Raw genomic sequence first — 27,405 nt, 5'->3', positions numbered from 1 at the left:
CATATTCTGTTAACATGGCTGCCAGGCTTAGTGGGCAGCACTATGAGAATACCTGATGAGTTTTTATTTAGGCCAAAGATACCTATGGATGAAAAGGAAGGGCAAACCTTTCCTTTAGAATTACAAGCAGCCATAGTGAGAGGAGAAATGGCTTTGCTTGATGGGAATGATCATGATTGTAGATGATGGTGTACAGTGATTGCCATTGCAGAAGGTTACAGATTGACTGACGTTACTGATGAGGATATTTTTAGAGACCATTCATCAGATGACAAAGTAATATTGGAGATGAGTATTACTTATTGGGTGAGAACAATTAAAAGTGAGGTTCCTCAGAAAATGATGCTGGCTCGAAAGCACCCCAAACATTTTGATGATGACATGGCAAAGGTGCCAATCTCATTATATTATGTTATGTTACTTTGCATTTATATAGCACCTTATGTATCATTGGTATGATCTCAAAGCACTGGTAGGTTGAACGCTCGGGAACTGTAGTTCAACTCAGTTGAGAGAGAGAGAGAGAGAGAGAGAGAGAGAGAGAGAGAGACATAAGGTGTGTGGGTGCACCGGATGTGTGTGCAGCTGGTGTGGCTCTTGCATGATAGCTGCTTCTTAGCAGTAGGTGTGGTGCTTGGGAGGTCAGGAATATATGTTAACTCTGGAGGGTTGACACCCAGACCGATTTTTGGCTACGTTAGTCCTGAGGAAACGCTTAGGCTAGTGGTGTGTGCTCAGCTAGCTGTGCTTAATAAGGATGTTGAGGAGTAAGAGGCAGGTGTTAGTATGAGAACAGCTAAACCGAATGTGTCATAGTATCGCTGTGTTCTAGTTGAGTGGTGGTGTATAGGAGAGAGTAAGCATGGTAGTGTGATATAGTGGTTTCAGTTCCATCCACTCCGTCCGTTCCATCCACTACATCTGTTCCGTCCATTCCGTGCACTCCATCCGTTCCATGTACTCCATCCGTTCCATGTACTCCATCTGTTCCTTCCACTCCATCCGTTCCTTCTACTCGATCCACTCCATTCATTCCATCTACTCCATCTGTTTCTTCCGTTCCATCCACTCCATCTGTTACATCCACTCTATCCAATCCATCTGATCCATCCACTCCATCTACTCAATCCACTCCATCCACTCCATCTGATCGATCTACTCCATCCGATGCATTCCATCCACTCCATCCGATCTATCCACTCCATATGTTCCATCCACTCCATATGTTCCATCCACTCCATCCATTCCATTCACTCCATCCGTTCCATCCACTCCATCCATTCCATCCACTCCGTCCATTCCATCTGCTCCATCTGTTCAATCCACTCCATCCATTCCATCCACCCCATCTGTTCCCTCCACTCCATCTGTTCCATCCACTCGATCCGATCTATCCACTTGATCTGTTCTATCCACTCTATTCATTCCATCTACTCCATCCGTTCCATCCATACCATCTGTTCCATCCACTCCATCAGATTGATCCACTCCATCTGTTCCCTCATTTGTTTCATCAATTTCCACTGCACTGTCTAATGTATCTGTTATATCCATTGCATCCGTTCTATCCATTTCATTTGTTTGTTCTATCTGCTTCATCCGTTCCATCCACTTCATCATTCGTTCCGTCCCTTTCATCCCCTTCCATCCCTTCCATCTCCTTCCATCCATTTCCATTCCCTGCATGCCTTCCATCCACTTCATCCCTTCCATCCACATCATCCCTCCCAACTACTTCTTCCCTTCCATCCTCTTCATCCCTTCCATCCACTTCATCCCTTCCACCCACTTCATCCACTGGACAAAAGGTCCCCATGACATAGGCCTATTGAAGGGAGCTGGAGAAGTGAAGATTAAATTGAAGCCAGGAGCAATTTTACCACAAGCACAACAGATTCCCATGTGTCGAGTGGCAGATGATAGTATTTTTAAGACAATATCTGCTATGATGGAACAGGGCATCCTAGTGATGTCAGAGTCACCATGTAATACAACAATTTATCTGATTAAAAAAGGGAAAGTGGGTTGTGGCATTTAATCCAAGATTTGAGACCAATTAACCAGATTGTAGAGGCCGAGTTCCCTCTAGTTCCTAATCCTGCGACAATCTTATGTAATATTCCTGTTGAAGCACAATATTTCAGTGTGATTGACTTGAAAAATGCATTTTTTATCAATCCCATTGCATGAAGACTCGCAAGATCTGACGTAATTTATGTTCAGACAAAGTTGTCTAAAAAACACTCATTTACCCCAGGGGTACTATGAGTCTCCATCGATTTTTAATAGAGTACTGCCAATTGACTTAAGCAATGTTGATTTAAAAAGTGATGTGTTACAGTCTGTAAATGACGTATTGGTCTGTAGCACCACAGAGGAAGACACGATTAATTCCAGCTAATGATTATTCTTGCAGAAAAGGATATAAAATAGACAGGGAGAAATTACAGTATTGTCAAGAGGAAGTGCTGTGGGTCTTTCATTACAGTTCTGTAAGGACATATATAGCATTTATATATAGCATTTTCTTGCCAGTATAACACAGCATTATTGATAGTATGCAAAGTACAGGATTTACAACACAGCCAAGCCCAATTTCAAACTGCAGATATTCAGAACACGCATAGAAGCTTAGTGTGCTGACAGGCTCAAATAATGAAGTGCACCGTCTTATATGCAAAAATGAGGAGAAATCCATGTTTTGGTGGCACTGCTCAGATTCATTTTTAAATGCACATTGGCGTTTTCTTCAGCTTGTGAGGAGCAGAAAGAATGCAAGCAGCAGGAAACAGATTGAAACAGTAACAGGGAGGCCTAAAGCTTTCATTGTTCTTAAAATGAGGGCTGATACAGAGCACAATTCTTTTACTATGATTGGTGGAAATTATAGGCAGACAAGCCACGTCAATAAGGGGATGGATCAGAGTTTTCTTAGGAACAAGAAGGGAGGAGAGCAGTTTGTTCATACTGGGCTGAGAATTCTGACGGAGTTCAAAGGGGTAGAGCGCTAGCTATGGGACATTGATAAATGGGCGCTCCCCGCACAAGCTTGCTGAAGAATTTTGCGCTGACACTGGGTTTGCAATTGCAAACATAGCAAGGTTGTGCGGGGGACTTCAAAGAAATATAAATCTTGGTAAGATAAGTGCTAAGTGAGGACCATGTAAAATGCTGTGTGTGTGACTAAGATTTATTGCAGCGTAGGGAATTTAGGGTATAATTGCATTCATAAAAAACAATGGGATTGTGTGTCATTCATGCATTTGTTTATTTACCTAAGTGATGTATACAGGGGAGGCTCATATCAGTGCAGTAGTGCATTTGCCAGTTTACCAATGCAAGTAAACAAGAAAAAGCTAGCAATAAACAGTTATAAAGCAGAGGTTTGTGTGCGGTGTGGTGAATGTTTACTTCCTTGCATGCTGAGGGGAAGGTGTCTGATCTGATACATAGATTACTGGATGTAAATTAGCCAGTAGTACCAGCCACAAACTGTAGGTGGCACTCTGTAGGGTATTTTGTGTAAATTTGGGGCCTAGCGGTATTTCTTACCGCCCAAAACAAAGGTAATTTAGCAATGACTATTCCTTGCACTTAGATTGGGTTTGGCTTTATGGTGGTATAGTGACTATGTATTATTTCATTACACAGATACATTTTGTTGGTATGCATTTGGTTGTGGTATAGTGGTAAGCATAATTTTCTTTTCTATTTGTGGCCCTAATATACAAAACCCCCTTCTTCTTGCTTGGTCTGTTCGTGTGATCACTAGAGGCCTCGGACCTACATTTATGGATACCACAATTTTCACATATAGCGTTCACAAACCCCTGTGGTATTATCACTAATTTATTTACATTAGTGAGATTATATTTCCAGAGGCCTCTCTCTGCTGATTCATGTACGCTCAGCAGACTACTGTATTATATTCCACTCAGAAGCCACACACACATACCCTGAGTGGAATCACGCACACAACTATTTATAATTGCTAATGAGATTAGTTCATCTGTATAGGAAATTTGACATGTATATTACCTAACAACCTCCCATTTTCTTGTATGGTATGGTTTAAATGCACCACAGAAAATCAGAAGCATAAACACCCTTACACATGCGGTGTGTTATAATAGTTTCATTTCAAAATAATACATTACCAGCTTTGCGAGGCAGTCCTTTCTAAAATAAACAGAAGAGAAACAAATGCAATAATACAACGCATTTCATTTTACATTTACAACAATGAAAAGAACAGTACATCAATATGACAGCATTTAGATGGCAACATTATAATGTGGCATTTAAACACAGTGATTCCCTAGCGATATCTTTCCTGCCTGAAAAAGACTTCATTCACACGACACTCCCTCAAATTGTACGTGATAATTACCAGTTTTTTGTTGCTTTTCCGCACGCAAAATCTCCTGGCTTGTCGCCTCTGAGAAGTGGCCCAGGGTTTTCTTTTTTCTTTAAAACACATAGCAAGAACATGCAGTTCAATCTGCAATCTGCAGTTTTCAAGCCGGTGCCAAGTGACCAGGAACCCCCAGTCTTTGAAGGTCAACAGTGCAGCTGGAACGACACCTCTTAGCAGCAGAACGAAGGTGACTTCACTGCAGTTCCGCAAAATGTCTTCTCCCCTTCATTCTCTCAGAGCTACCCCAAGAAACCTCTGTTACATCCCCGAGGCTTACGTGTCACCAATCAAATTCACAATATGATATCCTCCTTCCTCAACAATGGCTCACTTTTACAGTAGGCAACCATATCTAACTGATTTCCTGGTATGCAGAGTGATTTCCTGCAAAGACAGTGAACAGAGCAAAGAAAAAAAAAATCTAAATGCACGTTTAAAAATGAATCTCAGCCTGCCTCCTTTTTCTACATGGAGAACACATTATAATGTTAATGAGTTAGAATCAGTGTTAGTCTTTGTTAATTAAGTTAGTCAATCAGGTATCTAATGTTGTCTCCTGTAAGTGAGGCATTTCAAGTGAGAAAGAACAAATGGTCTGCTTTTAAAATCTGTAGCCTGTCTTCATTTACATGTCCATATGTTACACTGGCAACACATGGCTTGCTATACCACATTACAGCAATAATGTGATCCCATGCAGTGGTGCTGCACTCCAAAACATGCTAGATTATACTATATATACCATCCTTTTTCTGAGAATTTGGCCATGGTCCAAGTCACAATTGGAAGAAACCCAACTTGCTTCGTTTCTTCTTTTAAAATGTAGCAATCCAACAAAATGAATATTCGATGTGAAAAATGAAAATTAAAAATCACTGTTCAACCATCATAATATCAAAATTCATCTCTGAGTCCATCAGTTCTTATAAATATTTTACATATTTCTTCCCAATGGAAGTGTCCATAGTCCAGTGTCTTACTTTTATACTTGAAGTCAATCGCAAAACAATAAAATAAAACAAATAGTTAAAATAAAGAACTACCATAACAGATTAAAATAATTTAAAAAAATAATAAATATGTGGAACTCCATACTCCAGGACACTTGTCTGCCTCTGATATGTCCCGACCAGCAATGTCACATCACTTGATTAATTTGGGGCACTCTTCCATCCTGACACTCTTGGATCCCTTTTCCATAGGAGTCATCTCTTTTGGCATTCCGGTTACTTTGTCTTCCCCTCCACCCGGAGGCAGGCATCATTTGATCTTCATCCAGGGGACTCCAGGACTCCATTTTCTCCCGTGTCCTCCGGTCCCGTGACCTCCAACTAAATGTATGTTAATATTCTAAATCAAATAGAAAAGAAACAAATTAAGTACATAGCACAATACTAACTTCACCCTTTTTGCCAAAATTAAAACATGCTTTGCAAAACATTTCGCCCTTTTCCTCTCGCTTTCTGAAATTAAGCACATGTTAGAGAGAAAACAAACATACATAAAATAGCATTCAACATTTAATACATTTTAATTTTGTAAACTAACTCCATTAATTTCAGCCTCAATTTTTCTTTTTATATACATACGTCACAGTGTTTATGTTCATACACTCAATCCATTTTGTCATCAAACACACCACACTCAAAATATATCGGTTCCCCCTGCTCGACCTCTTTACAGGCCCTACATAGTCTATTTGCAAATCTGACCATGGAAGAGTTAAGCCTCTTTTCATTAATGGGGCTCTATGCATTGGTGAAGCAGGTTTAAATTGGGCACATACTAGACATCCTCTAGTATATAATTCCACATCTTGGGACATATGTGGCTAATAAGCATAATCTTTCAGTATATCCAATGTTTTTTGTGAACCTATGTGGCCTGCAGTTATTGCATCATGCGCATGGTGTAGCATTAGCCCTCTGAATGAAAGGGGCACCACCCACTGTATCTGTCCTGTTATAGACTTTCTAATCATGAGTCCATCCTGTAGTCTAATTCGTTTTTTTTATTTTTTAATAGCACCCTCAACTCTTCTTTTCCCATACAATCATTTTCTGTTAAAGGGTTTTGTTCAGGATCTATCAAATGATTATAATAGATTCCCAAAATTCGATCATCCTTTTGTGCCTTAATCAGATCTTGATCTGGTGTATCATAGCTCCATTGTACCTCTGGTTGATCTACCTCCTTTGGTGCTTTAGAACGTGTTACTGCATCAATTTGTATTTCACCCAGTAAGTGTTCAATAGGTAGTAATTCTCCCATTACAGCCCCAATTTTTGCCAGGTGATCTTCCTCCTTTATCATTCCCCTCCTTATCCTCTCCTGGAGTTTTTAAATGCCCACAAATTTTCCTCCAGTATATTGTTAAATCATTCTCTGATACCAATTTGTCTATGGCTTGTATCATTTTTCTATGTTTAAGTGGATTTTTATTGTATGTAACCATGCCTCTCGCTTTCAAGCCAGGTAAATATTCCACAAAGCTATTTCGTGCATAGTCAGAATCAGTCACGAGGACAATTTCACCAAATTTATTATCAACTGCAGTAGCAATGGCTTTATAAATGGCTGCCAATTCCGCTACTTGACTGCTCCTAGCTCCAATTATCATCCCTGTACTGGGGATGCCATCACATTTCAACCAGACATTTCCTATTCCTGACACTAATTGTTTATAGCTGTCAATTTCAATGTGAAAAGCACAACCATCCACATATACAGTTGGCAAATCCTTGCATGTCTTTTCATCAAAAGATTTATGTGGTGATTGTTCATATTCCTGTAAATTAGGTTCCACTTCTACTTTGTGTTCAGCTTTTTAGTCATGTAGATCTGCTAATCCTTGAGCAACTGTTTTTTTTATTTTTTATTTTGGCCATATCTCACTTCTACAGGAAAACCCTGCAATGCTAGCGTCCATGAATTGATTCTGGACTGTGCTAGATTACTTGACCTAATTCTTTTACACTCTAAAAACTGCAAAGGTTGATGATTTGTCTCAATAATCACCTTTTCTCCCTGAACAATGGGGCGGAAATGTTGTAGCGCCCACACAGTGGTCAAAAGAGCCTTTTCACATTCATTGAATTTAACTTCAACTTGGGAAAATGCCTTACTTGCATAGGCAATGGTTTTATGATTCAAATCATGTTTTTGTGATAATACCGCTGACATACAATGTTCAGAGAAACCTATTTCTATAAAGAAATCCTTATCCTTTATGGGGTATGCTAAACCTGGTGCCTTTACGAGACATTCTTTTAATTTAGCCACTGCCTCAGACTGCTCTTTTTCCCATTTCCAGGGTGTATTCAGCTTTAACAGTTTAGTCAATGGTTGAGTAATTTCAGCATCATTTTCAATGAATTTCCTGTTATAGCCCGTCATTCCTAATAAACTTTTTACCCCTTTCACACTTTTAAGGTCTTTTAATTTCTCTATGGCCTCTACTTTCTTCTTTTGTGGGTTTACCCCATGTTCAGTCACTTCATGGCCTAGGAAATTCATTTTTTTCTTGCACCATTTTGCTTTTTGTAAAGATACTTTGGCGCCTGCATTCTGTAATTGGCCAAGAACATGTCTCATTTCATCAAAATGGCTTTTCAAGCTTTCATTTTTTAGCAGGACATCATCCACATAAACTATGGTTCCTCTTTCCGCTGCATCAGGCATAGCTTTTCTCAAAAATATGCCAAATTCACTCCCACTATTGACATACCTGAATGGAGTCCTAACCCATGCGTATTGAGTCTTATCAAATGAAAATGAAAATAAATTCTGTATCTCTTCTACCAATGGCACGCACCAATATCCAGAGGTGAGATCTAACGTGGTAAACACTTTTGAACTATGTACCTGAGCCAGGCCTTGATCAATGAATGGCAGTGGCCATCTGGATACTGGCACTCTTTTATTTAACTCCCTAAAATCTGCACATAGCCGCCATTGACCATTTGGCTTCAACACACCTAAAATAGGTGTGTTGGATGTGCTATGAATAGGCCTGATAATTCCCAGAGACTCCAAATTTTTAATAATCTCTGCCAATGATTCTAAACATGCCAGTAGTAATCTATACTGGCGCACAAATACTGGGCTTCCACTACACCCTTCCGGTAGCGTTGCTACATGTAAATCAGTTAGACCGCAATCATAAGCATCTTTTGCAAATACATCTTTAAACTCCATAAATATCTTCCACAGTTCATTTCTATCCTCATCGCTGTCACATGCATCCGCTGATAAAATCTGCTCCTCTACCATTTTGGAAAATTTTGGAAAATGTTCTGGGAGGGGAATCTCAGCGCTTTCCTCTAACTGTGTGGCTGTGTCTCTCTGTAAAGCTGCCACTTTTAAATATTTTGGCATATCAGCTTCCACTTCAATGGGCTGATTTTCTATTTCATTTTCATTTAAGTTAAATGTTATGCAATCCTCTTGATGACAGCACACTGTCTCACTTGAATCATAAGGGTACACAGAATGAATTTTAAATATTCCTTTGGGCTGAGAGTCCAGGTATTCTGGCAATTCCCCCTTTGCATCTACATACTTTTCAGGGATATTTCCAATCACCATGTGTTAAAATGGATTTCTGAACTCTGTCCTGGAGGGGCAGAGGTTCAGAAGGCCAGCCTAGTTTCTTGGAACAGGGTAACGTCTGGACAAGCCAGACCAATCAGGCTAGCGATGGCGGCGGTCAAGACTAGGTCTCAAGAGGGGTGAGGGTGACTGAAAGCCTGCGATGAGCACACAAAGCAAGGACGCTTACAAATTACTCCATGCAGGTGTTATATTAAAAATATAGACACATTTATTACAAGGCATTGTAACATCGACCATAGTAAAGAATCACGATAAAACTCAAGTAAACCAACACATCATAATCAATACAAAATATATACAAGACCGAGGGGTCTAACGAGTTAGGAGCACGAAATATGCAGACCACCTAGATGGGGAGGAAAACAGGCAGTGCAAGTAATCGTTAGGCCCAGTTCGACATCAGAGACCACCTAACTAGAAGGAAGTCCGAGCGCTACGAAGAGTGGAGCCTTGTGCTCAAAAGTACCTGCACACGCGAGTGCCAACGGGCCAAGGAGTGTCTCTTCGGGGAAATCAGGCAGTTCAGAGAGGTGAACAAACGATGGCGAACAGACCTCCGCTACTCAAGCGCAGCCTCCATTTGTGGGCAGAAGCAGGGCTCGAGTATGGAGAAAGGGGTGCTGCTTTTCAACAGCGGGGGAAAGCCACAGGCTTCTGCAGAAGGGAGACCGGTTCAGGGTGTTGACTACTCACCAGTCCCCGATGCAGGCAGACCCAGGTTTCTCCGAGTTAGTTTCTTCACTGGCAGGTTCAGATGCGATCAGAGGGACGTCTCAAAGCTGTGTAGATTCCGCGGCAGCAGAAGTCAGGGTCGAGGGTGTCCCAAACGCAGCGAGCACGCACAGATGGTTACCTCAGCAGGGCAACTCGGCAGCCGCTTGTATTCCAGGCCCAATGTACACTTCTCACTTCAGACCTGGGAACGCCAAGTGTACGAAGCGTGTGAGAGTGTCGAGGGCTCGGATTTCAGCAGCATCCAGACGGCAGTAACAGAGCAAGGTTCCTGTGTAGGCTGGTCAGTCCGCTATATGGCCCAGGAACGCTTCCGAAGGCTTACGTACAGGAGTTGGTGAAGATGCTGAGAATAGTTGTTCCCACTATTCTAAAGGGTCGAAGCGCCAGTACAGGCCTTCTCGTTCGATCAGAGGCAGAGGGGTCTCACAGGACGACGGCAGTGCAGGGTGCCAAACCTTCAGCGGGTCACCAGCGGTTCCTCGACTCAGCTTCTTAGTTGCAGGATACTTGGCTCCTTTATCCTTTGTTCGTGAGAACTCAGGAGATGGACATGGTAGTGGTGTTTCCAGTCTCCCCTTATCCAGGGTTCTCTTCGCGCCAAAACAGAGAGGGCCCAATGGGAGATCTGCTCACAAAACACTCACACCATACGTGGACCTATCACGGACCACGGTGGTCCCAGGCATTCAAGACACACTAGACTCTCTGGCACCCAGGATGTGTATTGGGACCAGACATCCCAGCCCACATCCTGGAGGCTCACAACAGGCCTGTAGAAGCCCGCAAAACCATCTGTGTTTCGTGGGAAAGTACATGCCCAAATAAGGATGGCCCCGGGTCGGCTCGACCGGGGGGTTGGTGAAGGGGCAAGACGGTCAGCGGACAGAACAAAGAACCTTGTGGTCTGGCCATTTTGGAAGCCAGGCCACCCATTTTGGCCAAACACGAGACACGCGGTTAACAGGGCAAAAGGGAGTTCAAAACACAAAGAAATGATCGCTGCCACCAGTCCCGTCCATGACATAATTGCACAGTTCGTTATAAATCCATCGAGAGTTTCTAGGGCCTGTAGAATGATTAGAGACCCTAGAGTGCAGTAACTTAGCTTACAGTGCCCTTCTGTGCCATGTTGCGCGAAAGCTGCAACATGAGAAAAGAACTACGGAAAACAATGTTTCCCGGTACTGACTGTTTTAAGGGCATGTCAGTTTCCCCCTACGAATAGAGCAAAAGCCCAGAGGAGTGCGGCGGAAGGCTGCGCTTCTCTGGCAAAGTCTAGATCGAGGTGTAAAACAACAGAAAAAGTTTGGGGGTTGCCACATGGAAGGAAAATTACCTACAATATTAAATCTTTCCTAACACCATGTCATTTAGGTCTGCTGTGTAATGTGATTTTTGTATGACCATTCCTAATGGGGAGTTTTCCTCTAAATGAATATCTTGACAACCTTTATTATTCACAATAATTCTTACAGACCCTTCACTAATATCTACCAATGGAATGTATTCATAATCCAGGCCTTGCTTTTTTATGGATTCATTCAAGCACACAAATGCATCAGAATCTTTCATCTGCTGTCCATTTTTGCATTTTAGCATTATTTCAAACTGCTTTGTGAATGTAGGGATAATAGTATCTTTCCTCAGTTGTAATTCAATTGCATATGGGACCAGCTGTGCGCAATGATAAGCCCTTCTTTTGTCTTCAAATTCAGGTGCCGGCCCACCTAGGCGTGACCATATTTTTTGATTAAGGAAATCTAACACCATACACATTCTGTGCATGATATCATTGCCCATGTAAAATTCATTTTGTGTCCCACTCACTACCCAAACATTATGGTGAATTGTCTTTTGTCCAATACTAATCTTCAGCATGCATCTGCCTGCAATTCGGTTTTCAAAGTCTGGACTGTCCAAACCAGAAACATACTGGTTTTTAATCCTAAATTTCAGGATCTCCTCCCTCTCCATTATTTTTTGCAACAATTTCTCATTAATGAAGCTTCTTTCCTGTTCAAGCGCTAAAGTGACTTTTATTGTTTTAGAATAGTCATTTATACCAATGTGAACCCATGGTTGCTCATATTACATGCGTATTTCAGAAAGAGTGGTAATGTGTTTATCTGAACCTACTTTAGGAGCAGTATTCTGTTTGCATGTCTTCTCTTTTAAATAAAAACGTAATGTGTGCTCATCTATGACAGTCTGGCATTTTTTTCTTGGGTCCAAGTATCTTTGTACAGGTAGTTTTTCATTTTCACTCTGCATTTTGTCTTGACACATTAATATAACAGTGACGCTAGGTATGCAGCTATTCTGGAGATATACCTCCACTGCATCATTTGTTTTGGCAACGGTGTGACATTCATTAATATTGCTGTTTTGTGATTTTAGTTTCTTAGGTCTCAATGGTTTTTTAGTTAAGGACCACAGTACTCCATTCACCCCATCTATGAGCGGGGACAATTTTTTCTGGCAATCTGTTCCCATCAAAAATGGAATTTCACAAATGGATGTGACCAATATCTCCTGTTTCATTCTGTGTTTACCTATCTTTATGTCAACCTCGGTGACACCTATAATAGGCACCTCCTACCCGTGAAATTTATGCACTGGACCTTGATTTTCCTTCACTGTAATCTGGTTCTGTGGGGATTTCCTTTCATTGATACTCTTTACCAGTTCTTTAGACATAATTGTAGCCTGTGCACCAGTGTCAATCATTGCAAATGTATTGCATTTTTCTTCTACAGTGATGGCAGCATAATACCTGTCTTCAACTTCCTCTAACACACATAAGAAGTGCAAATTCATACTGATTTCAGGGCTCAACTTTCTCAGGTCTTTTTTACTTTTGGCTAAGCACATTGGTAAATGGAATGATATGTTTCCCTCCTTTTTGCCCATTTCTACGTGGGAGACTTTATTCATTTCTCCGTGTTCAGAGATGTTTTGGAGTGTGGCCACTGTTCGCCCATCCATCCAGGTATCATCAGAGGTCACTCTACAATCCTCCAACTGAACATGTGTAACAACATCATTTGCAACTTGTCATTGTCTAACCCTATGCATTTGTGATTATTTAGTATGGTACCAGCCTTTTTAACTTCTTTAAAAATATGTGGCTCAAAGAATTCTTCAGGTGATTGACCTGTACCCTCCTTTTGAGTATTTCCTTTTTCTGCCTGTGTTTGGTTATTGTTCTGATTGCCCAGGGAACATGTTATAGCATCCCCACCCACTCCCTGCTCACTGGTATTCCCCATGTATGAGTCATTTTTCTTAAATCTGTCTCTTTGTTCCTTTCGAATTTCAGGTGTTTCTTTTTCATTTGTACAAATCTCCAATGTCTGATTTAGCTCTAGGTTAAACCGAACTTCTTTCGGGTCTTTGCATTTTCTGTCACATGTTCATTTACTGGTATCTTTATTTTTGAATCTTTTTACATCTCAGAAGCATTATGGAAAATCACATCAGAACAATCTGTTTTCTTGGCACTGCAGGTATCATAAGTACTTAGTCACTTTTCAGAAGCCCCTCGGTCATTGCTATGGCTTTCTGCCCCCTCCTTTGATGACTGATTTTGTGCTGTACAGAGCTTTCCTATTTGCTCAGCTAACATTTTCACTTGGACCCTGAGACACTGGAATCTTTCCATCTCTCTAGTATCCTTTCTCTGTGGCCTAGATCGATATTGGTTGTTTCCCCCTGATTGGATCTATTCTGGTACCTCTCAGGGGGATGGTTTCTATTGGGATGGCTCCTGAACTCTTGATTCATTTGTGGAGGGGAGCGGGGTGCACCCATCCTTTGGTTGTAGTCCCCTGGTGGGGAATCGTTGTACTGACGTGGAGTGTAGTTCATGTTCTGCCTCATGTCCTGTCTCTCATGTTGTGGGTACTGGCCCCTATGTTGATTCCCATTATCAGCAAATCGATCCATATATCAGGGTCTATCCTGATTACCATATATCATGGTATTGGGGTCAAATCTGCTGTGTGTCCCCAATGTCTGGTAGGGACCATCATTTCTTTGATCCTGATTTTGTCTCTGGTTATTTTTCATACCTGACATATCAGGCCGATAGCCTGCTCGGTGCCTATCTCCTAAGTATCTAGGGCTGATGTAGCTCTCCCTATTATTAGGATTATGTGATTGAAACATTGGTACAGGAAGTGATGATCTTTGTTGATTACCCCTTTGTTCAGGTGTCAAATTATTTTTACCTGGACTTTGAGCAGACTCAAGGGACATTTTGGCTGACCTGATTTCCATCACTGTTGCTGAGGGTTCTTTAGATTTCAGTCTAGTGTCTTTCATTTTATCACTTTCTCTACCCTGACAATAGAGTACTTCATATAGTTTTGTACTTTGGTGTACAATCCACTCAAGGGACTTGTCAGGATCAAATTCACGGACCAATTGTGATATGATGTCTTTCTGTAGCCCATAGAAGTAGGCAGTTTTAAACTCATTAGAATTGAGGTCGAAAGATACATCAAAACGAGAAAATGCCCTTTTTAAGTCTTGTAAAAACTGGCGAGGGGATGTATTAGGCCCAGCAGTGATTGTGTAAGCAATTTTCTTTGCCTCCTGCAATGACTGGAAAGGAGAAAAATGACGCCTAATCCCTTTTTCAAACTCTGCCCATGTCATATTCTGCTGCTCATTCAATCCCCTTATGATACTTGCTGTGGGAGCATCTAAAGTTAAATGAAAATACTGCCTGTATTGTTCCTTAGGTATCTGGAGGGCTTTAAAAATGTCATGAACCGCTTCTAAGTGATCCTCTATGCAGCATTCCCCTCCCTTTTTAAATGGTTTGATCAGGGCCTTGATGGATTTCATTATCTTTATGGGGTTACTTGTTGCAATGCATGGAATTGCACTACTTGGTGATTCAACCCTGGTTCCAGGTGTATGGGATTGGTGGCGGCCCCAACTGGGAGTATCAAATCCCCCAAGGGCGCTGCAACCAAGTTCAGTCACCGGCCCAGTCACTGGGGCACTAGCTCTTTGGGTAGAAATAGAATTCACCTCAACTCCATTGAATGTGGTGCCCTGCCGTCTATCCTGGGAACTGGGAATGCACATTTGTTGTTCCAAATCCTTACACTTCTTAAGGAGCCTGTCTGCCTCATTTTGCCAGTAATTGTTTTAATCACTCATTTTTATTAATTACCTCCTGCATGTCGCACATTTGCATTTGGCATTCATTGAATTCTTTGTCTCTTGTCTCTTTCTTGAAGCATTTTAATAATTTCCTGTTCTGCATTTTGAAGATCACTTTCCTTTTCATAATGTTCTTTTTGTAAAATCTGCATCTCTGACACAACCTCATCTTTATCTTCTCTAATGTGATCCACCAATGCTTTTAAGTGTACCAATTCTTGTTCAATGTCCTCAAACTGTTTCTTGCTTTTGGACAATTGAATTTCAAAATCTCTACATTTCAACTGCATGTCTTTTTGACATCCTTCTAATTCTGCTCTTAACATTGCTTCCTTTTGACTTGCCCCTTCTAGGTCAGCTTTTAACCTGTTAATCAGCTTAGCATCATTTTCTTGCATTCGCAGGGACCTATTCAAAATAAACCAGATCTTGGCGCATAGCCGTATCAGACAATCTTTCTCTGCATGTTTATCAGCTGCATTTAATAACATCAGGAGCAGACCTGAATTATGCTGCCTTCTGCAAAAATATTGTCTAATTTTTCTTTCTGCACTTCGCCATGAATGCGGTCATGTCATTCTGTGGCACTGTTCGATGACCACATCCCATGTGCATATAACTTTGCCTCTAAATATAGTTCTGGAAATGTGGCTTCCATGTGAGACATTCTAAAATTCGTTTTTAGTGACACACTGCTATTATGAAATGAGTTCCCTTTAATGCACAGATGGCAGTGTGAGACACATTTGCCGCACCCAGTAGGTGCTCTACAATCATGTTCCTGGCCTGCAACGCACCATAAATATGTAGGGTATTTTGTGTAAATTTGGGGCCTAGCGGTATTTTCTTACCGCCCAAAACAAAGTTAATTTAGCAATGACTACTCCTTGCATTTAGATTGGGTTTGGCTTTATGGTGGTATAGTGACTATGCATTATTTCATTACACAGATACATTGTGTTGGTATACATTTGGTTGTGGTATAGTGGTAAGCATAATTTTCTTTTCTATTTGCGGCCCTAATATACAAAAGCCCCTTCTTCTTGCTTGGTCTGTTCGTGTGATCACCAGAGGCCTCGGACCTACATTTATGGATACCACAATTTTCACATATAGCGTTTCACAAACCCCTGTGTATTATCACTAATTTATTTACATTAGTGAGATTATATTTCCAGGTGCCTCTCTCTGCTGATTCATGTACGCTCAGCAGACTATTGTATTATATTCCACTCAGAAGCCACACACACATACCCTGAGTGGAATCACGCACACAACTATTTATAATTGCTAATGACATTACTTCATCTGTATAGGAAATTCGACATGTATATTACCTAACAACCTCCCCTTTTCAAGTATGGTATGGTTTAAATGCATCAAAGAAAAACAGAAGCAAAAACACCCTTACACAGGCGGTGTGTTACAATAGTTTCATTTCAAAATAGTACATTACCAGCTTTGCGCGGCAGTCCTTTCTAAAATAAACAGAAGAGAAACAAATGCAATAATACAACGCATTTCATTTTAGATTTGCAACAATGAAAAGAACAGTACATCAATGTGACAGCATTTAGCTGGCACCATTATAATGTGATATTTAAACACAGTGATTCCCTAGCGATATCTTTCCTGCCTGAAAAAGACTTCATTCAAACAATACTCCCTCACATTTTACGTGATAATTACCAGTTGTTTGTAGCTTTTCCGCACGCGAAATCTCCTGGTTTGTCGCCTCCGAGAAGTGGCCCAGGGATTTCTTTCTTCTTTAAAACACACAGCAAGAACATGCAGTTTAATCTGCAATCTGCAGTTTTCAAGCCGGTGCCAGGTGACCAGGAACCCCCAGTCTTTGAAGGTCAACAGTGCAGCTGGAACGACACCTCTCAGCAGCAGAAGGAAGGCAACCCCACTGCAGCTCCACACAATGTCTTCTCCCCTTCATTCTCTCAGAGCTACCCCAAGAAACCTCTGTTACATCCCCCAGGCTTACGTGTCACTAATCAAATTCACAATATCATATCCTCCTTCTTCAACAATAGCTCACTTTTACAGTAGGCAACTGTATCTAACTGATTTCCTGGTATGCGGAGTGATTTCCTGCAAAGACAGTGAACAGAGCAAAGAAAAAAAAATCTAAATGCACGTTTAAAAATGAATCTCTGCCTGCCTCCTTTTTCTACATGGAGAACACATTATAATGTTAATGAGTTAGAATCGGTGTTAGTCTTTGTTAATTAAGTTAGTCAATCAGGTATCTAATGTGGTTTCATGTAAGTGAGGCATTTCAAGTGAGAAAAAAAAATGGTGTGCTTTTAAAATCTGTAGCCTGTCTTCATTTACATGCCCATATGTTACACTAGCAACACATGGCTTGCTGTACCACATTACAGCAATAATGTGATCCCATGCAGTGGCGCTGCACTCTAAAACACGCTAAATTATACTACAGCTCTGAATAAAATCATTGGGTTCTCCTGAAGTGCATAAGTCTGGAGCTCTCTATAGACAACTAGGAGGTATTCTAATAGAAAGAAAAGGTTTGTTTTATGATGGGGTTATAGTATAAAAAGAAAACCATGCTCACCGCTATACCACAGTTATAAATACTGCAAAACAAGATACCACTATAATTACCACCATTATAAGCTCACAAGGTATGATCACTAAAATAGTGTGATACTAAACCCAATATAAATGCAAGACTAATTTACTGCCAAATTACCACCAATATTATTACGGTAAGACAATACCACCAAATCCTGAATTTATCCCAATAGAACAACATATCTTAAAGTTCCTACATAAGGCCCTTGTTGCAAGATTTGAAGAAAGCACAGGTACATCAGGAAAAAATTGTTTGGACTGAGGAATGGAAGATGGGTTTGACAAGTTGAAAAAGGCAATTTGCACAATTCCAGTTTTTACGGATTCCCAATTATGCTGAGGACTTCTTTTTCTTCTCGCACACAAATGGCACTGTTATGACAGCAGTACTCATGCCACGTTGGGTTACAAGCCTCTTGCATATTACAGTGGGATCCTAGACCCAGTAATGAGAGGTCACTTTCTGTGCGAACAGTCTTTGGCTGCCGCTGCGTTTGCCATTGAGAAGGCTGCTAGCATAGTGATGGGGTTCTCTATGATGTTATATATTGAGCATGCGTTACTTGCCATTTTGGAAAAGCATAAAGGCACGTTGACATCTCAAAAGGCTTCCGCCTACGAGGTATTCATATCGAATCTGGCGATTAAAATAGTCAGATGCAGAATAGTGAATCCTGCCATGTTTGTGGCAGAACCACTGGCAGAGGACGAGCATGCATATGCTTGCTCGAATTATGAGGAATTAAATAATGAACTCCCGAGGGTGAAGGAAAATGTGTTGGCAGCTGGGGAGATTCTTTTTATTGACTGTTCTTCAAGAATTAATCAAAAAGACAAACAAAGATATACAGGTGCCGCTGTGGTGAAGCATGAGGCCAATGGGGAGTTTGAAGTATTGATAAGTGCACGGCTACCGTATCACTTTTTGGCACAAGCTGCATAATTTGTGGCACTGATTATCACAGTTGAGAGACATGCAGACCAGGAAGTAATCGTGTACAGTGACTCCGCCTATGTGACATCGACAGTGCACGCAGGGATAGCATGTTGGAAAAGAAGGAGCTTCTTCGGAGCAGACGGCACTCCAGTGCAACATGCAGCCATATTGGACAGACTCATTAAAGCACTCCATTGCCTGATCAGACCTATTGCGTGAAATGTTCAAGCGTGCCATCATTCATGATTTGTTCAAGCTCCCTTTATAGTGGAGCCATAACATGCATGCTTAAGGTCTCTAATGTTACTGTGCCATTATGTCAATAATCAGCGGTCTACAACAAACTGATACAATTCTCTGAAATCCGTAAGCTATTCCACTGAGCAGAGACATTCCCTCAATGTTTTCAGCTCTTTAAGAACACCAGAGCCCCCCTCGCATTGGTAACGCTCTCCCATAGAGCAGAGACATTCCTTTTCTTTCAGACTCTCCTACAGAGTGGAGACACTCTGTCAATAGCTGAGGCTAGCCCATAGAGAAGAGGCAATATTGCATGTTTTAGTCTCTGCCACATAGCAGAGCCGGTCCATGAATGTCAGACTCTTGAACAGTCCATTTTTCAGGCTCTCCCACTGATCAGAGCCATGCCCTTAATGTGCATGCTCACCCACACAGGAAAGTTGCAACAAGTCTGGATTTTGACTCCCCTGTTTCCTTCCCCCTACCCAGCTATATGACCTAGCCCTGAGTGACTGATCATCTAAACGAAATCCAGCCAATGTGTGACTGTACACCTCATAAGATAGTCCGACCATGTCTTCCCAAATGGTGTCACACAGAATAATCTTCACAGTGCATCACCACCGCAACACAACCCTGTCCAGACATTAAACTGGCTGAATATGGATGTGCTCAGATGGTGGGCAAGCATTTGCGATGCACAGTGGATATTCAATATTCTGGGATGTGAGAATAAATACCTCTTCACCACCCCAGTAGTGGTGGAGCCAGTGACAGGTTTAGTGGCAGCAGTTGCCACATGGGCATTAAAGGGGGAACTGCTTCATGCGAAATATTAAATGTTTGGAATGCTAGCACAGCCTTACTCGATTCGGCACATAATGTATACATGGGGCTTTAACAGGTTGGGACTAGCACCCTCATTGACCTGCAGTAGAAAAATAAATGTAAGGGTGTGTCTGCTTGCTGAAACAGTATATGCAGCACCTGTCTCTCAAGAGCTAACTCCCTTGAAATGAGTTTATATGACTTAGAGTTTTCTGTCACTCCAATGTTACAACACTCTAACAGGGGAGCAAGGGCAACTACAAATGCAATAAGCAGGAATGCCAGCATGCATTATGTGCTCAGAAGGATTGCAGGATTCAATCACTTTCACAGGTAATTCATACATACAGAGGTTTGTTATTTCTTACTTCCCGAAATTGCTCTTTGATTTTAGGCAAAGCACCAAGTAGCTTACTCTGGTGCTATGTGTCCTCCTCCCTCCTTAACTGTTGGGCTCATTGGAGGTTTAAGGGCTGGCTGAAGATTCTCCAAAGCCTCTTGCCAGCCACCCAACCCCACCTCCCCTGAAGCACCTGTGAGGTGCAGGTATTACAATGGAGATGCTTCCTAATGCAAACTAGAATAGGTGTTTATCTCTGGCTTTATTATTGAGGGTGTATAACATGAGCCGCAGCTTGAACATCATTATTCGGCAAACATACTCCTTGCCCCATTTCAAACAGCTGAAAGCATGGCAAAACATTCCACAGTCAAGTTAACACCATGAGGTATGTCTTTGGCCAGCAAAAGCACAGCTAAAGTGACAGTCTTTTGTTTGAGAAAACTGGTGCCTCTCACTGGGGAGCACATAGCATGCAGGCTTAAACACTAAATAAGCAGTTAAGAAAAGGTAGTAAGAAAACGGTAAATTTTGGGGCATAGTTTTAAAAGGAAAAGAGTATTAATACAACAATAAAACACATATTTTATCATACTCTCATTCATTTTTTGAACAGTTGCAGTGTGAAAATCTCTGGCCCGATTTTGACCGAATATGAAACAATTGGAGCACTAAGCATTGACTTAATTTCCTTGACTAGTTTGAGGTAAATACGTTGAGTCGTTTTTAATATATTTGACCGTAAAAGCGGGGCCCCCTGCTCCGTAAAACCATTACATATGAGCCGGGGTGCTTTGCAGCTGAGAGGCTGAAACCCTTTTCAGAATGTAAAGCCACCATTCTTTTTGTTGTTGGATGGGAGGTATTCTCCCATTAATGCCAGAGGAAGCCGAAAATGAAAAGTGACCAAAACACTATTTGGAAGAGGAAAAAGGAAGCAAACACTACAGGCTGGAGGTAGGAGTGGGAAAGAAGACACCATGTGAAGTTGGGGTTGGGTCGGCCGGCCAGTTATGAGTAGAACATTTTTAGTTTATCTGCAGAGATTACCACGGCAATGCCATAAGACTCATTCAGAATAAAATATGCATCACACGATGGGATGAGTGATAGGGGTAACGAGAACCCGTTATGGAAGGAAAAAGCAATAGAGGAGAGTGGGGTGACCTGGAAAAAAGAAGTGGGACACATGCTGAGTGCCTGTGAGGGTGGGGAAGACTTTTTAAATTTCAAGCATTTATTTCCCATTATCAATGAATTAGACAAACCACCTCGCTACCACAGGAATGTCCCAGGAATTTCTGTTATTGGAAAGGATTACTGTGAAATGATCATGGGAATAACGAGTTAGGAAAAAAAGGTTTAACATCAGCAGCACCGACAACTACTAGACAGGAGGTTATGGGTGTTTGATATCAAATTAATGATGTGACATGGCCAGTGGGCGAGAAAGAAAGCTATTGGTGCAGCATATGAAGAGGCCACAGAAGAAGGCCATGCTGCTGGCACCTCAAGAATATATGCAACATGTACAAAGGATGGCCAAAGGACATGGCCACTGGACAGGTCCAAAGGCCATGGCTAGTGGGCCCAAAAGAAACCCATTGGTTAAACATGTACCGTGGCCAACGCTGAAGGCCATGGTTTGTGGCCCCTAAGGAAACCATACTATAACAACAAGAATATATGTCTTGTTCTAATGCATTTAATCTTAATGAACATATGGCCCAGTAATTAACCCACATGGCAAACACAGACTATTTATAATCTATATTATTTGGAACCCCTGTTTGTGGGTCATCATTGTGGAGTAAAAAATGGGAAGCAGCTATGGAAGCATACACACAATGTCATGTCATCCTCTGCCAAGAATGCAACAGGGTCACACATGCTGGCAAAGCCCATGCTCATCTAGGCAGGAGTCTATAAAGGTTGAGCAAAATAAAAGAGGTAATGGCTGGAAGGTTGAGAATTAATCTTAAGATCTGGCATTGCTCTGGGTAACCTGCCAAGCCATTACAAAAGGGGAACAACCATATACAAATCAGTCATGGTCAGACCCAGCCCAAACCGCAGGGTAACACACCTCCTGCACAAGTCCACAAGCATCCCCAGACATGTTTCCCTTTAGGCCTCGTTGGGCCTAATCAGTGAGGAGTAGCTTGGGTCTCCAGGCTCAGCAGGCACGTGACCCAGGTCTGGGGATGCTTGTGGTCACGTGAAGAAGGGATGTGACTTAGTAGTTCGGGCTGCCCCTTTTGGGGTGGGACCAATCCTGATTTGTATATGCTCTTTCCCCTTTTATATTTGTTTCACAGGGAAAGAACAATGGTGTGACGCGTTGCACAGAGGAATTCATTCTAAACCTTCCAGCCATCATCTTTTTTGTTTTGCTTAGTTTATGAAGGTTGTAAATTCCACAAATCTCAAACTTCAGTATTAAAAGCAGCAACTAAGGTGATGTCACGGCACTTGTGCAGTAAAAGAAAAATGCATTCAAAAGTCAGAGCAGTTTAAAGGTTCAATTGTAAGCCATATTGAAGAATACTTGAATGTGGTTATATACCAGAGGGATTCTGGAATTATACTCTGGATGCCATAACATCAGTCATAACTAGTGCCCACTCTTGGAAGATGGATCATTGTATCTACAGAACACCACTGTATTTGCAAATGAGGAATGACATTACCGGAGCTTGTTTAGAGTAGCAGACCAGAAATGGTGAGAGGAGGCTGCACACAGTGAACCAGGCTGCCCTCTTATAGGATTTAGAAGAGATGTATCAAAGGTTCAGGATACACACAAAGCCAACTGGGAGGCAAATACATGTGGTACAAATGGGATAGACCCATGGTATACAATTAGGTTGCAAGGTTATTAGAGGAGATGTGGTGGGTAGATAGACCATAGACGAACTGAGGATCAACACAAATATCCAGTTAATCCAGGAGCCTTGCGAGAAAGACCAGATTTGAGAGGATGTTTGCTTAGTTTTGTCAAATATTATTAACACATTCTCCTGAGGTAAGAGAGACTCTAACCCTAAATAGTTTAAAGGTGTTGGTTTTTCTCTGGATCAATTGGGGGTCGCCAGCTGTCACAGAAACCGGCAACCTGTGTGACCCATGACTATGCCTCTGCGACCCCTGATTAAGGGTTGCAGAGGAAGAGTGAAACCAAAAGTAAAGTGGGCTCTCCAACGTGAGTCTTCTTTACATTCATTTGTTTTTTAAGTCAGTCTGATTTGAGAAATAAATTATGAACATAAGGATTTTATGTAGAAGAAGCCCCCTCACACACACAGGACATATGGCTTCCCTGCTCTTCACAAGGCTGGAACCACAGTTGGTTCCTTGATACATGGAGCATGGGAGCTAGAGAGGCCTGCCTGCAGAGGAGTTCCTTGGAGCGGCAACATAATTGGAAAAAGGTAAGAAGATTTTCTTTTTGTGAATGTGTGTGCATACATGCATTAAAAGGGTGTGTGTGTGTGTGTGTGTGTGTGTGTATATTATATAATGTGTATTATGTAATGTGTGTGAGTGAGTGCATGATGTATGGGTGGCTGGGTATGTGAGTGAATGGTGAATGGTGCAGTGTGAATGGTGTGTGAATGTGTGTGAGGGGTGTGAATTTAATGCTAGGCCAAGGGACTGATTTTGGGTTTGGCGGAGGAGAGTTGGAGGGAGAGAGAACATGCCAGTTGGGTAGAGCACAGGGGGTGCACTATCATGTAATGGCCATCCATGATAAAGCATGCATGATACGTGCTATTAGTGGCTAGACTAACATTCTGGAACAGCAAGTCTAATCATTACTTAATGCAGCATGACATTTTTACTGGGCATTTATGATAAAGTAAGCATGATAAGTTGTATTACCTGTCTCAACTAGCATTTTGGTGTATCCTGTCTAGTCGTTTCCTAATGTGACATGACATGTTTTTAGGGCATCAACGATAAAGTAAGCCTTATAAGTGTTATTGCATGTCTAGACTGGCATGTGGGTGCAGCCAGTGTAGTAATTTCTTACCATGGCATGGCTTTTTTACAAGGTATCCATAATAAAGTTAGGATGATGTGTTATTATGTGTCTAGACTAGCATGCTGCTGCAGTTATACTAGTCATTTCTTACTGTGACTTGACATTTTGTACTGATAAAGCAATCGTGATAAGTGTAATTACCTGTCTGGACTGGCATTTGGGTGCAGCCATTCCTTAGTGTGGCATTGCATATTTTTCTGGGGGGCTATGATAAAGTGTAAGCGGATTCAATTCAACACTACAGCTAAGTCAATGCCTAGTCTGGGATGCTGAGGGAAACCCTTATTGATATATTTTTATGTCCAGTTTGTTTACTCTGGATGACAACCCTTATATAACACCCCTCTCTTATAATCCCCCTGACCCCACTGAGCCAAGAAGTAGGTTTGTTTTGCAAATTAAAAGGTTTATTTGAAAATTAAACAATATATATATATATATATATATATATATATATATATATATATATATATATATATATCACACTTTTATAATAAATTAATGTTTGATAGCACACTTGTGAAGATGATAGTGATCAACAATGGATAATGTTACAGTGGTACACTCTTTTTGATGGCTTAGAAGTGATATAGAGAGGATAAAGTAGCTGAGAATGCTTTTATGGCTTCAAGGACAATGCAATGATGAATGAAAATGCAATACAGAAAATAAACTTGATGTGACTTCAACAAAAGACAATGTAATCACTTTTCTTTGGCAATTCCCCCCCCCTTTTATGCAATGTAAAGAGATGGAAGGAAAGCACACAGTTCTCAGGAGTGCAATCAAATATAATTCAGTTCCCCCCTAGCAAGCTTAGAGGAAATCAGGTAGGAGTTTGAAACACAGGCAATATACTTTGATGTGGTATGCAAAGAAGTGAAAAATATGCTAAAATGATTTTAATTCCCTCAGGAGGTTCAGGGTGGTTGACAGCTACTTTGTATTAGTTCAGGATCACTTTAGCAATGCTCTATGAATGATTGTCAGGTTGCAAACGAAGTTCAGCAAGGAAAGCAAGGACAAATATTTTTACATGTGGCTGAAATTAAGCAAAATGTCAAATCCCGGCAATTTAGTCACATGCGTCGAGCGCAATTACGGAGGCACTATAAGGAGTAGGAAGACGCTTTCAGGTTTGTTGGAAAGCCTGGAATCTTAGCTTTAAGATGAAAGTTAAATCTTGTTCCAAACGGTTCCAGAGATATGGCCGATATAGTAAAGGTAGTTTTTCAGATTTTAAATTTTAAAGCTCAGAATGACAGATGACAGTTTTCAGTTTTAAAGATGACAGAATATCATGATTCTAGGAGGCAGTTCTAATAGGCTAAAATAGTTTGGATTAGATTATTTTAAACTAAGAGATTGGTTTCGGCACAGTGCTAGCTGGGTACACATACTAGTTTTTGGACCGGAATGCGACTTCGTCACCGATCGGGTCAGGATTTGCTGGACTTCTGCTAGCGGTTCTTCACAGCTATCTGGTCTCTGGTGTTATCGGTTCTGCTAGCGGTTCCGGATACAGCGGTTTCTGGTTCTGCGGGTCTGGATCAAGTGGATTCTTAGCAAGCAGCAAACAGCACAGCCCAGCGGTTGAATAGTTTGCAAATGATTTCTGAGGCCTGCTGAATAGAACTCAGCTTGTGGGTTAGCCTCTCTGCTACAAGTTCTGAAGTAAAGTTCTGGATCCCTGGAGTTCTGGATTTGAAGTCTGGAGTCTCCCGATAAAGCGACCCGCAAGAAAGTGGAAAGTGAATGTCTCTACCTGGTTTTCAATGTTCCTTTTATGTGTTTTGAAAATGGGTGTGTGCCTGGGCCTAGCTAAGCCTGCCCCTCTCACTTATCATTGGCCAAGCTTTCCTCTCTCCCTTGATTGGGGGAAGGAAATGGAGTGTCAGAGTGATGCTGTAGGTTTTATGGTCAGAGGAACCTCCCCTTGTCAAATTGCACACAAATCTATTTCTGACCCAAAAACATATGTATCTATGTACCATTTGTCTAATATTATAGGTCCATTTAACATATTTTCTGTAGCACCAAACCATCCGATCGCTGTCTTTGTACGATGTTGTGTCCACTTATGACAGAATTCTCCCCTTTTCATCCAGATAACGACCTCTAAACCTTTCCAGATTTTACACAAATCTGCACAAGGGATATGGGTTTCAGATGATAAAGTGTCAGATTTTTAACATGCATACATTTGGAGTAACAACCCTTTTTTTCGCTACTATCCCCAAGAACATACCACAGGGTCCTAACACCTCTTAAAATGTGCACAGAATAATCACAAGAATGATGATGTTATTTATATAATTTTTACAAGTCCGCACTATGGATTATCCATCTTTTTAAAATTATGCTCTGGCCCAAAAGGGGTGTGGTTTTCCAAAGCACATAGTGGAATTTCTGGTTTATCCACTTCCCCCAAGCTCGGCTTGCTCTCACAGGCACTGCCCCTCCCAGTTTCTTCCAAGAGGAAGCCATTTTACGACCCCCCCCAATATAACATTTGCCTGAGCCAGGGACAGTGCTTTGTTTAGTTTCCTGTATTCCCCAGGTGCCATTTCCCTTGTTCAATCAGAGAGGTGTCATCTCCTTTTGGCAGGGGAAGCAGGATGCAGCCAGGCCTGGGAACACAGCTGCTGAATTCCCTCTCCTGTCGGGGGTAGTTGCCAGGCAGAATCCAGTTTCATTAAGCCAGGCTTCAGCTAAATGTCACTTTTGTTCCCATTCCCAGTTTTTCTTCATTCAAATCAAACTCAAAATGTTTGCACATGCAGCTAGAATGCTGATTATAAGTTCAAAACTATGACATTTAACAGTTGCAACCTATGTTACACTCAAACGTAGGTCACTCATTTATTTTAAACATTTCGATTTTAGTGGCTTTCTGTCCATTTAACTTAAGCTGCTGACATCCACAGCTCAGCCAGTTTTGTTATAAACATTGTTTTGGGCTCTTCATCTTTCCAGATTTTGTATGCACACAAGAATACATTCTGCCAAATGTCTGCTGGTGTTCATTGAGATTTTTGAATATCGTGTGATGTTTAAAATAGGCATTTTGAGCTTGCATTCAGGGAAACAAAGGTGATTTTAAAGCGCTTTTTTTAGCCAACCAGCACTGCTGTTTTTCCTTTGGCACACATTTCACTCATGACACTCCTGGCCCATCATGCTTGCACTGGTGGGTGGCAGGTCAGGGGAACACTTTGCTGTGCGCAAAACTGCACGGTTCTCTAGGATTCTGGTGTAAATGTGGGCTTTTTCGCCCTCTTAGATTTCCTAAACCCACAGCACCAAATGTTGCAGCATAATAGTCCAAACGTGGGTCAGGACACCCAACAAAAGTAAGCATGATAAGTGTAATTACATGGTTAGATTGGCATTTTGGTGTGTCAGTCTAGGTATGTCTTACTGTGGCATGGCATTGTTTAGTGTGCATCACCAAGTCTACAGCAAAC

Source organism: Ambystoma mexicanum, chromosome 2q (assembly GCF_040938575.1).
Source record: "Ambystoma mexicanum isolate Mex_15411 chromosome 2q, UKY_AmexF1_1, whole genome shotgun sequence".
Classification (NCBI taxonomy): Eukaryota; Metazoa; Chordata; class Amphibia; order Caudata; family Ambystomatidae; genus Ambystoma; species Ambystoma mexicanum.
The sequence above is the reverse complement of the archived record's forward strand: the minus strand, read 5'-3'. Positions refer to the sequence as shown.